Source organism: Bubalus kerabau, chromosome 20 (genome assembly GCF_029407905.1).
Source record: "Bubalus kerabau isolate K-KA32 ecotype Philippines breed swamp buffalo chromosome 20, PCC_UOA_SB_1v2, whole genome shotgun sequence".
NCBI classification, from domain to species: domain Eukaryota; kingdom Metazoa; phylum Chordata; class Mammalia; order Artiodactyla; family Bovidae; genus Bubalus; species Bubalus kerabau.
In genome coordinates, this window is record NC_073643.1 from 37,083,474 (window position 1) to 37,095,294 (window position 11,821).

The window sequence follows — 11,821 nt, forward strand, 5'->3', positions numbered from 1 at the left end:
CTGTCCCAGCATTCCAAGTGCAGCGCCCGAGGTTCACGCCTGGAACCAGCCTAGCTCACAGGTGCAGAGCCTGGCATCCGAGATTGTGGCCAGGTGAACCAAATGGGCCGCACCTGGGTTCCCTGCTCCTACCCCTGAGAAGACAGAATTCACTTCCGTGGTACCATGATGCAGTGGGATGCATGCATGCTCAGTCATGTCTGACTCTTTTCAGTCCCCCTGGACTGTAGCCCTGCCAGGCTCCTCTGTCTATGGAATTTTCCAGGTAAGAATGCTGGAATGGGTTGCCAGTCCCTTCTCCAGGGGATCTTCACCACCCAGGGATCCAACCCTCATGCCGCCTGTTTTGGCAGGTAGGTTTTTTACCACTGAGTCACCAGGGAAGTCTCCCTGGTACCACAGGTGGCCTCAAATGCAAGATGAGAATTGTTGGGAAGCAGGAACTGAAGAGTGGAAGCTGATAAGAAATATCAGAAATTCTCCCCTGAAAGTTGATTTCAAGTTTGGAAAAGGAGGGGTTGGCTAACTCTTCGCACTTTGTCCCAGATTCATGCTATACCTTTTGTTTGTGTGTGTGTTTGTTTCCTTGCAGATGAAATGCCTTGGCAATCCATCTACTGGATGGGCAGTGGTATCTTAGATAACACCACACGTTCTTGAAATAAAAGAACAATATTGTCTTCTCATCTGACTGATTCTTTAAGACTATGCAATAAGCACCCATCATAGACTATGTGCGCTATGGCTAAGTCTAGATGAGAATGTCATCTTGGTATGACAAAGGGAGAAAAGTGCCGCATGGACTCTTTCTCAGTGGGAGGAGATCTTCAGGGTCACAATCAGCTTTTATCTTTGATTTTGAAACAGAAGTCACAGCTTTGAATACTACCGGATTTGCTATGCTGTTCTAAACCCAGAATTTGGCATAGACTACTCAAAAAACTCTAGTTGCCTGTTACCACTGAGGCTTTCAGCTGGTTGTAAGACTGCTGGAGCTGTTAGCCAGTCAGTCAGCCAGTCCACAGATAAAACCCCTGCCCTTGGGACTTCTCAGCTTGTCCAATGGTTAAGAATCTGCCTTCCAATGCAGGGGACATGGGGTGCCATCCCTAGTTGGGGAACTAAGAGCCCACATGCTCAGGGCAACTGAGCCCTCACACCACAGCTACAGAGCCTACATATGCTCTGAAACCAGCATGTACCACAACGGGAGAGAAGCCCATGCGTGTGCAGCTACTGTGCCCTTGAACTCTGGAGCCTGCGCTCCACAAGAGATCCCGAGAGACTGGGGCTGGCACACCGCAATTGGGAGCCATCTGCAGCCCTCTTACCTCAACGGAAAGATCCCATTTGACACCGGGATGATCCTGAGGGCTGCCTCCTTTCCCCTCAGTTCACCCTACTATTCCTAAGGGAACCCCGTGTTCAGATTTGATCAGGTATCTTTCCTATTTTTCTTTTGCAGGGGTGTAGGAAGGGGACATAGCAAACAGGCAGGATCTTCGTTTCTTGGCTGTGGCACTTTATTACTTTCTTTAAATATATGTATATAATTTAATTTGTTTCTGTTATCTGGGGCTGTGCTGGTTCTTCGTTGCAGCTAAGGCTTTCTCTAGTTGCAGAGAGCAGGGGCTACTTCCTGGTTGTGGTTCGTGGTTGTGGTTCACGGTCTTCTCGCCTCGGTGGCTTCTCTTGTGCGGAGGGCGGGCTTCCGGAGTCCTGGAGCAGGGGCTTAGTTGCCCTGAGGCAGGTGGAATCTTCCCGATCCGGGGATTCAACCCTTGTTTTCTGCATTGGCAGGTGAATTCTTAACCGCTGGACCAGGGAAGTCCATTTCTTAAGATAACAATGAAAAGTTTGCCATACCGATTGACTCTTCCTTTCACAAATTATTTCTCTTTAGCATGCAATTTGATAGCATTACCCATAGTAGAACTTCTTTCAAATTAGAGTCAACCATTTCAAACCTTGCTGCTCCTTTATCAACTAAGTTTATGTCATATTCTAAATCCTTTGTTGTCATTTCAATAATCTTTACAGCGTCTCCTCCAGGAGATGAAGGAAATAATGATCTCAAGAAACTATTTTCTTTGGTCGTCCACAAGAAGCAACTCCTCATTTGTTCATGTTTTATTCTGAGATTGCAGCAATTTAGCCACATCTTCAGGCTCCACTTCTAATTCTAGTTCTCTTGCTATTTCTACCATAGCTGTGGTTACTTTATTCACTGAAGTCTTGAAAGTTATATAGTTATTATATATATATAAAAGTTATATGGGAGGGTTGGAATTGACTTCTTCCAAACTCCCATTAATATTGACATTTTGACCTCTTCCTATGAATCTTGAATATTCTTAACAGCATCTAAAATGGTGAATCCTTTCCAGAAGGTTTTCAATTTCTTTTGCCTAGATTCATCAGAGGAATCACTGTCTGTAGAAGCTATAGCCTTAGGAAATATATTTCTTAATAATAAGACTTGAAAGTAAATATGACTCCTTGATCCACAAGCTGCAGAATGGATAATGTTGCTGCTGCTGCTAAGTCGCTTCAGTCGTGTCCGACTCTGTGCGACCCCATAGACGGCATCCCATCAGGCTTCCCCGCCCCTGGGATTCTCCAGGCAAGAACACTGGAGTGGGTTGCCATTTCCTTCTCCAATGCATGAAAGTGAAAAGTGAAAGTGAAGTCGCTCAGTCATATCTGACTCTTAGTGACCCCACTGACGGCAGCCCACCAGGCTCCTCCGTCCATGGGATTTTCCAGGCAAGAGTACTGGAGTGGGGTGCCATTGCCTTCTCCAGATAATGTTGCTAGCAGGCATGAAAACATTATTCTCATTGTATATCTCCGTCAGAGTGGTTAGACGACAAGATGCACTGTCACTGAGCAGCCATAATATTTATTTTTTAAAATAATTTATTTATTAATTTTTGGCTGTGCTGGGTCTTCATTGCTGTGTGGTCTTTTCTCTACTTGTGATGAGTGGGGGCTACTCTGTAGTTGTGGTGCGCAGACTTCTCATTGCCGTGGTTTGTCTTATTGGGGAGCACAGGCTCTAGGGTGTGCGGGCTTCAGTAGTTACAGCACGTGGTCTCCGGAGTTGAGTTCCTGGGCTCTAGAGCCCAGGCTCAATAGTTGTGGCACATGAATTTAGTTGCTTCATGGCATGTGGGATCTTCCTGGACCAAGAATCGAACTCATGTCTCCTGCATTGGTGGCAGGATTCTTTACCACCGAGCCCCCAGAAAAGCCCAGTGAACAGTAATATTTTACAAGTTTTTTTTTCCCCTGAGGAGTAGTTCTCAACAGTGGGCTTAAAATATTCAGTTAACCATGTTGTAAACAGATGTGCTGTCTGTCATCCAGGTTTTATTGTTCCATTGACAACGCATAAGCAGAGTAGATTAAGCATAATTCTTAAGGGCCCTAAGATTCTCAGAATGGTAAACAAGCATTGGCTTCAACTGCAAATGACCAGCTGCAATAACTCCTCACAAGAGAATCAGCCAATCCTTTGAAGTTTTGAAGCTAGGCATCAACTTCTCCACTGTAGCTACTTCTCTAGCTATGAAAGTCCTAGAGGACATCTTCTTTCAAAAGAACATTGTTTTATGTATATTGAAAATCTCAGGATGTTCACCTTAATAAATTATCTTAGCTAAATATTTTGTATACCTTGCTGCAGCTTCTACGTCAGCACTTGCTGCTTCTGTTTGCACTTTTATGTTTCAGATATGGTTTCTTTCCTTAAGCCTCATGAACCAACTTCTGATAGCTTTAAATTCGTGTTTTACAGCTTGCTTACCTCTCTCAGTCTTCATAGAATAGAAGAGTGTTAGGAACTGGCTCTGGATTAGGCTTTGGCTTAAGGGAATGTTCTGGCTGGTTTGATCTTCTATCCAGACTACTAATATGTTCTCCATATCAGCAGTAAGGCTGTTTCACTTTCTTATCATTTCTGGGTTCACTGGAGCAGCACTTGTAATTTTCTCCAAGAACTTTTTCCTCTGCGTTCACATCTTGGCTAACTGGTGGAAGAGGCCTGACTTTTGGCTTGTCTAGGCTTTTGACATTCCTGCCTCACTAAGCTTCATCATTTCTAGTTTTTACTTAAAATTAGAGACATGAGACTCTTCCTTTCACTTGAAAACTTAGAGGCCATTTTAGGTTTATTAATTGGCCTAACGTCAATATCGTTGTGTCTCAGGGAATAGGACAGCAGGAGGAGAGGGGTCGAGACGGGGCCGGGGGAACCAGCCGTATGTGGAGCAGTTGGAACACACACAGCATTTATCAGATGAGTTAACTATGTCCTTACACAAGCACAGTTTGTGGTGCTGGAAAACAATTACAATAGTAACATCAAAGATCACTGATCACACATCACCATAACAGATACAATGTTAATGAAAAAAATTGAAATACTGTAAGCATTATCAAAATATGACACAGACCAGGAGTGAGCAAATGTTGATGGAAAAATGGAACCAGTAGATTTGCTTGAGGTGGGATTGCCACAAACCTTCAATTTATAAAAATATTAATACAATATCTGCGAAATGTAGGAAACTGAGGTATGCGTCAGTTAGACTTTGTTACATTTGTTGGTAAGACTAGAATGTTTAAACAGGCACAGAAACTGTTAAACCTTTCCCTCCCCAAATACCCCTCAGACCCAGCTCTCTGCTCTTCACATAGTCACTCAGTTGACAGTTTTGTTGGCCTGTAGTTTCTTGCCACGGAGGAGGCAATGGCACCCCACTCCAGTACTCTTGCCTTGAAGATCCCATGGACGGAGGAGCCTGGTGGGCTGCAGTCCAGGGGGTTGTGAAGATTCGGACACGACTGAGCGACTTCGCTTTCACTTTTCAGTTTCATGCATTGCAGAAGGAAATGGCAACCCACTCCAGTGTTCTTGCCTGGAGAATCCCAGGGACAGGGGAGCCTGGTGGGCTGCTGTCTCTGGGGTCGCACAGAGTTGGACACGACTGAAGTGACTTAGCAGCAGCAGCAGCAGTTTCTTGCCAAGAAAGGAAATCGAAAATCTCCCATAGAGCAATTAGTGTCAGGGTTGACCAACTGGAAGCCAAACCCTGCAGCTATTTTTCTCCCCACATTCCTGAACTCCCAGGAGAGCCCAAGAGGATGAGGAACAGGGGTTAGAGGGCAGGGTTCTAGAAGTTTCTTTTTCTTACTTTAGAAAGGCTGAGTTGTGTGCCTGGAAGAATTGTGTACGGTGTAGAGAGTGCTGTGTCTGAATCTTTGGGAGATGAATTTCCTCTACCTCTTTAAATTTGGCCTTTCAGTTACTAATGACACTAAAGGAGCTACATGGTTTCTTCCTGAGCTGTGTCAGGATTTGCTCCGTAAATTACCTGGGAGGATGCCATATGCAAATTCACAAAGAAATAGCAGTCTTGATATTCATGGTGACAGCTTAGTTATCCTCAAGGGGAAGGGAAGGAAACGTAGGTATCTTTTTTTTTTCCTAATAAAGTCTTTCCTATCAATTCCCAGATTCCATGACGATTCTTTTGTAGTAACAGTTGGAAGCAGCCTAGAAATTTTAGTAATAGCAATTTAGCCTAAATTTCAATATAACCTCACATAATCGATTTAAAGATCTGTTCACGGAATACTTTTCCTGGGATGTAAAAAGTCACATATGGTGATAAAACTGTGATTGTTATCTCCCCAAACCCAGATCACTTTCCTTTTAATGAAATTATCATTAGGAAGACTAGTAACACTCAATTCACATATATACAAAGGTGAATAAAAAAAAGCATATATTAATCATCATTATTTTTAGGCTAGGTGACAACTTATATAAAAAGTATTTCATTATAACCAATAGCAATGACACACAGTTGACGAATGAGGACTCTGAGTCTCAGACAGGTTGTAAAACTTGCCTAAGGATAACTAGTCATTATGTGAGAGCACTGGGCTTTGATTCTAGAGCTGCCAGTTTTGAAAGTCCACGCTCTAAATCAAGATGCTGTACTGAACGCTGGTATTTCATGTAATATTTAATTTTTTTCCTTTTTAAGTTGTATCGTATCTCCCAGCACATTCTATTTCAGTATACTACCTTTTAAAAATGGTATCCCAGTGAGCTTTTAAATTGAAGTAAAATTCACTGAACATAAAATTTGCTATTTTAAGCTTATTATTATTATTATTGACACATGGCTTTTGGGACCAGGGATTGAACCTGGGCCACTGCAATGAAAGTGCCAAGCCCAACTACTGGACTGCCAGGGAATTCCCTATCTTATCCATTTTAAAGTGTACAATTCAGTAGCATTTAGTACATTCAAAGTACTGTGCAGCTATCACCATTTTTTAGTTCCAGAACATTTTCATCATCCCAAAAGAAAATCCCATGATCATTAACTAGCACTCCCCCTTCTGCCTCCCCACAATTCTGATAACCCCCAATTTATTTCTTATCTCTATGGATTTGCCTGTTCTGGACATTTCATATAAATGGGATCACACATTATATGGTCTTTTGTATATGAATTCTTTCACTTAATATCATATTTTCAGGGTTCTTTTGCTTTATAGCATATGTCAGTCCTTTGTTACTTTTTTACAGCTGAATACTATTCTACTGTATGGAAAGCTACATTTTCTTTAACATAATTTTTTGATGGATTTTTGGGTTATTCCCATCTTCGGCTATTATGACAATTGCCGCTATTAACATCCACATACAAGTTTTTGTTTGTACGTCTGTGTTCAATCCTTTTGCATATATAGATATACACCTAGGAATTAAATTGCTGGGTGATACAGAAATTCAACATTCAGCTTATTGAAGAGCCATCAAACTGTTTTACAGTGTATGCATTATTTTATAGTTCCATAAAAATGCATAAGTGTTCTAATTTCTTTGCATCTGCACCAACACTTGTTATTTTCCATTAAAAGAAAAATTGTACCCATCCTAGTGGAGGTATAGTAGTATCTCATTGGGGTTTTGGTTTGCATTTCTCTAATGACTAATGAAATTAAACATTTTTCCATGTGCTTCATCATGTTCTTAAAAAAATATTTTAGAATAATTTTAGATTTATAGAACATTTGCAAAAAATATAACACAACATTTTAATAACAATTTCCATATCAAATGTACTGGAAGGCATTTCTTTGCCTCCTCTACTTCTTCTACCTTGAGTTTTTAACTTTTTGGTAGAGAAATATGTCATTGGAAAATATAGTTATTAATGAAGGTTCTGAAACATTATCTATTTTTGTTACAAAATTATAGGGGTAGGTAGTATTACAGTGATATTAGAAATTAATAAATGGAGGTACATAGCATAGTAATTAAGAAGATCATCTGTCTTAGTCACACCAGATCTAACTATATTGGTCGTATCATCTTAGGCAATGTACTTAACCTCTTTGGACCTCAGTCCTTCCTTTTGTAAAACAGGGATAGCATCTACCTCATAGTGTCCTTATGAGGGTTAATTGAGGGTTATGAGGGTTAATAAAGATATTGAAAGCAATTACATAAAGTAGTTGGTGGTGGTGGTGGTGGTGGTGGTTTAATCACTAAGTCATTTCAGACTTGTGACTGTAGCCCGCCAGGCTCCTCTGTCCATGGGATTTTCCAGGCAAGAATATTGCAATAGATTACCATTTCCTTTTCCAGGTGATCTTTCTGACCTAGGGATTGAACCTGAGTTTCCTGCATCTCCTTCACTGCAGGTGCGTTTCTTTACTGCTGAGCCACCAGGAAAGCCCACATGAAATATTTAGCACTTAATAAATGAGGGATTTACCTTGTTTATTTGTTTGGTTGGTTGCTTTTTAAAGCACCAAGCAATCACCTAATTTATCTGTGTTCTCATAGTTGGTCAGGGTCTATGGGATACCATCAATCTATCTCTGGATCATTCATACATGTATTCACTCATTCTTCAAATATACATTGGGTCCATATTATGTATGAAGCTATGGTCAAGAAAAACCATAGCCTTGACTAGACGAACCTTTGTTGGCAAAGTAATGTCTGTGCTTTTGAATATGCTATCTAGGTTGGTCATAACTTTCCTTCCAAGGAGTAAGTGTCTTTTAATTTCATGGCTGCAGTCACCATCTGTAGTGATTTTGGAGCCCAGAAAAATAAAGTCTGACACTGTTTCCACTGTTTCCCCATCTATTTCCCATGAAGTGGTGGGACTGGATGCCATGATCTTCGTTTTCTGAATGTTGAGCTTTAAGCCAACTTTTTCACTCTCCACTTTCACTTTCATCAAGAGGCTTTTGAGTTCCTCTTCACTTTCTGCCATAAGGGTGGTGTCATCTGCATATCTGAGGTTATTGATATTTCTCCCGGCAATCTTGATTCCAGCTTGTGTTTCTTCCAGCCCAGCGTTTCTCATGATGTACTCTGCATATAAGTTAAATAAACAGGGTGACAATATACAGCCTTGACGAACTCCTTTTCCTATTTGGAACCAGTCCGTTGTTCCATGTCCAGTTCTAACTGTTGCTTCCTGACCTGCATACAAATTTCTCAAGAGGCAGATGGATGTGAGAGTTGGACTGTGAAGAAGGCTGAGTGCCGAAGAATTGATGCTTTTGAACTGTGGTGTTGGAGAAGACTCTTGAGAGTCCCTTGGACTGCAAGGACATCCAACCAGTCCATTCTAAAGGAGATCAGCCCTGGGATTTCTTTGGAAGGAATGATGCTAAAGCTGAAACTCCAGTACTTTGGCCACCTCATGTGAAGAGTTGACTCACTGGAAAAGACTCTGATGCTGGAAGGATTGGGGGCAGGAGGAGAAGGGGACGACAGAGGATGAGATGGCTGGATGGCATCACTGACTCGATGGACGTGAGTCTCAGTGAACTCCGGGAGTTGGCGATGGACAGGGAGGCCTGGTGTGCTGCGATTCATGGAGTCGCAAAGAGTCGGACACGACTGAGCGACTGATCTGATCTGATCTGATCTGATGGTCAAGAAGGTGAAAACATCAGTAGTATTAAGAACCAAAAGTTTGGAAGCAGAGAAACCTAGGATTAAATCCTAATTACCACTTCCTAGGTGTGTAACCCTGTGCAAGTGATATAGCCTCTGTTTTGTCATCTATTAAGTGTGACTACTAATATCCCCTGCCTCATAGAGTGAAAGAGAAAATGTTGGTTGCTTAGTCATGTCCAACTCTTTGTGACTCCATGGACTAGCTTGCCAGGCTGTCTATCCATGGAATTTTCCAGGCAAGAATATCGGAGTGGGTTGCCATGCCCTTCTCCAGGGCATGTTCCCAACCCAGGGATCGAACCCAAGTCCCCCTCATTGCAGACAGATTCTTTACCATTTGAGCTACCTGGGAAGCATCATTGAAAGCACTTACCAAAGCATTGTGCACACTGAGCACTCCCTCAAAATGTGTTAACCACTAAAGATTTAACAAGTCAATAAATGCAAAGGCTCAGAAGAGCACATGACATATTGTAAATGTGTCTCATTATAATTTGTTTGTTTGCTTTTTAACCACTGAAAAACATAAAACTAGTCTTAGCTTGTAGGTAATACAGGGAAAGGTTAAGAAATACGGCTGTGGGCCATAACCCAAGGCATAGTACATCATATGCAGAAAGGATAAATATGGTTTCTTGAAATTTTTGTTTCAATCATACATATATGTGTGTGTTTATATGTTTATGTGCTGTTTCTTATTCTGAACAGCAATCAAAGAATTTGAAAACATTAATCTAGAGAACAGTCTCAGCTCTCTGGAGAGCAGTGTCAAAATGCCAGCTTGCCTTAGCAGGTGGGTCACATAGCTTTACTAGTTTTAGGCTTTAGTGGTATCAATTCAAAGTATAAAGTCATACCAAGAGGATAGATTTAAATAAAATTAATAACTGAAAGGGAAGTTGGGTCTAGTTTAAAACAAAGTAGCCTAAGATTTAAGCAAATAAATAAATAAAAGAAAAAGAGAATTGCTATCTGTCTAGTTTTGCTCCCATCACTCAGCTGTGAGTGTTCCCAGGACTCTCAGGATTTTAGAGGAAAGGTCACAAGATCAAGGTCAAACATTTTAAAAATGCAGTTGCTGTGAGTTTGGAAACAGAAACATTCCCAAGCATATGCCAACTTGTGCATTCACTAAAGCAGGGGGCTAACTTAATAATTAAAACTGCAATGTCTTCCAACACTTAGCTTAATTCAGCAGTTCTCTGCTGCATGTAAACTCCTTGGGGTACCCAAACTTAGGCAAGCTAAATTTCTCAGCCAGAATTGTCAGGAATGTTCAGAATACAAGCACTCCAAATTTGGGAACTGACTTCCTGGGGGATGTTGCTCATAACTGTTCCTAGCTTGGCTAAGCACCCCCTCACCTGGGCAACAGTCCATAAAAATGAGTTTAAAATTCTAGGAATGTGCTAAATCTGGAAAGTGAGTACCGCATCTTTGGGGGTCCTCGTTCATCTGGCTACAAGATTTTATAGGGAACAATTTTCCAAAGATAGTACAGTTCAAGGAGCAAGGCTGCTCAGATTCCAGATTGCTGAGTCATTTTCCAAAACTCCACCTAGCGTTTGCTGGATCACTTTGTGGCAAGACAGAGTTGTCCTTTATGGAAGCACATATTCACACTATATTCAGCTGTAACCATCTGGGAACTCAGTGAATGGTTCCATAAAACATATCTTCAAGTATCATAACGTGGTCATAAAACGACATGCTCTTTCACTTATTAAAATACTATTAAAATAAATTATAGGTGGAGGAGGCAAGAAGTTCTTCTAAAAATGGCACCTTTAATTTCTGAAGCCATGTTTGCAAATTATAATTTTCCTAAAGAGATGTCTACCAAGATGACCCTAGCTCCTTGTCACTGAACTTACCCAACACAGTTGAACTTGTATTTTTTTTTTTTTGTCTATGTATCCAATTAGGAGGTGACCTTCCTCCAGCCAAAAAAAAAAAAAACAAAAAAAAACCACAAAGCCTACTGGGTCTTTTAGTTCTATATCATCAGTGCCTAGTGCAAACTGACAAAATAAGTATTTAATCAGCATTTGTTGAAGGAACAAATGAATGAAAACAATCTAACAATCTACCAACTGTCACGGATCATCTTAAAATATTTAACTTTCTCTTTTTTAGTTTAGCTTCAGAAAAACTTAGGACTCATTTCAGAATATTTGAAATTGATGTTATGTAAATAATTTAACAAACCATCTGTATTAAATAAGTATAACACTTGACTGGCTTCCTTTGTAAAGGGTACAATCCTGTACTACTGCCAGCTTCAGAGTTTATTCAAAATAGCTACCAATGTGTGGGCCAACCACTGCAGCTTTGATTGAAATCAAACTCCCACTGTATTTGTATTCTTGGAACTCTCAGTTAACTGCGTAAGAGGCAACCACGATAGGCGCTTGTAGAGAAACGTACCTTAATGACCTTTCCCTGAGTCTCAAGTCTGTACACACACTGCCAGGCTTGATCAGGTAGCCAATCATGTTTGTGCCTCTCTTGTGTTTATTCTCAAAGCCGGTGAAAAGTACACAAACTCCATCTATACTCTCCACAATTGACACTGAAAGCTTTAATACAGAATGAAATTTCTCGCATTGCTTTTCCCATCTGTTAGTGAAAATATTTCTTTTGGGATTACTAAACGTAGAGGCACGTGGTTGTCTTTCCTGGATTTTGGAAGAAGGTCAATCCATATGTAGTATGAGGGGATGAGGGCAACTAAGGAAAAAAGAACCAAGAGATGGAGGGATAAAGCTGACAGCATTGCTTGAGCCTCTTAATCTAGGCTTGCTGAAAACTAGT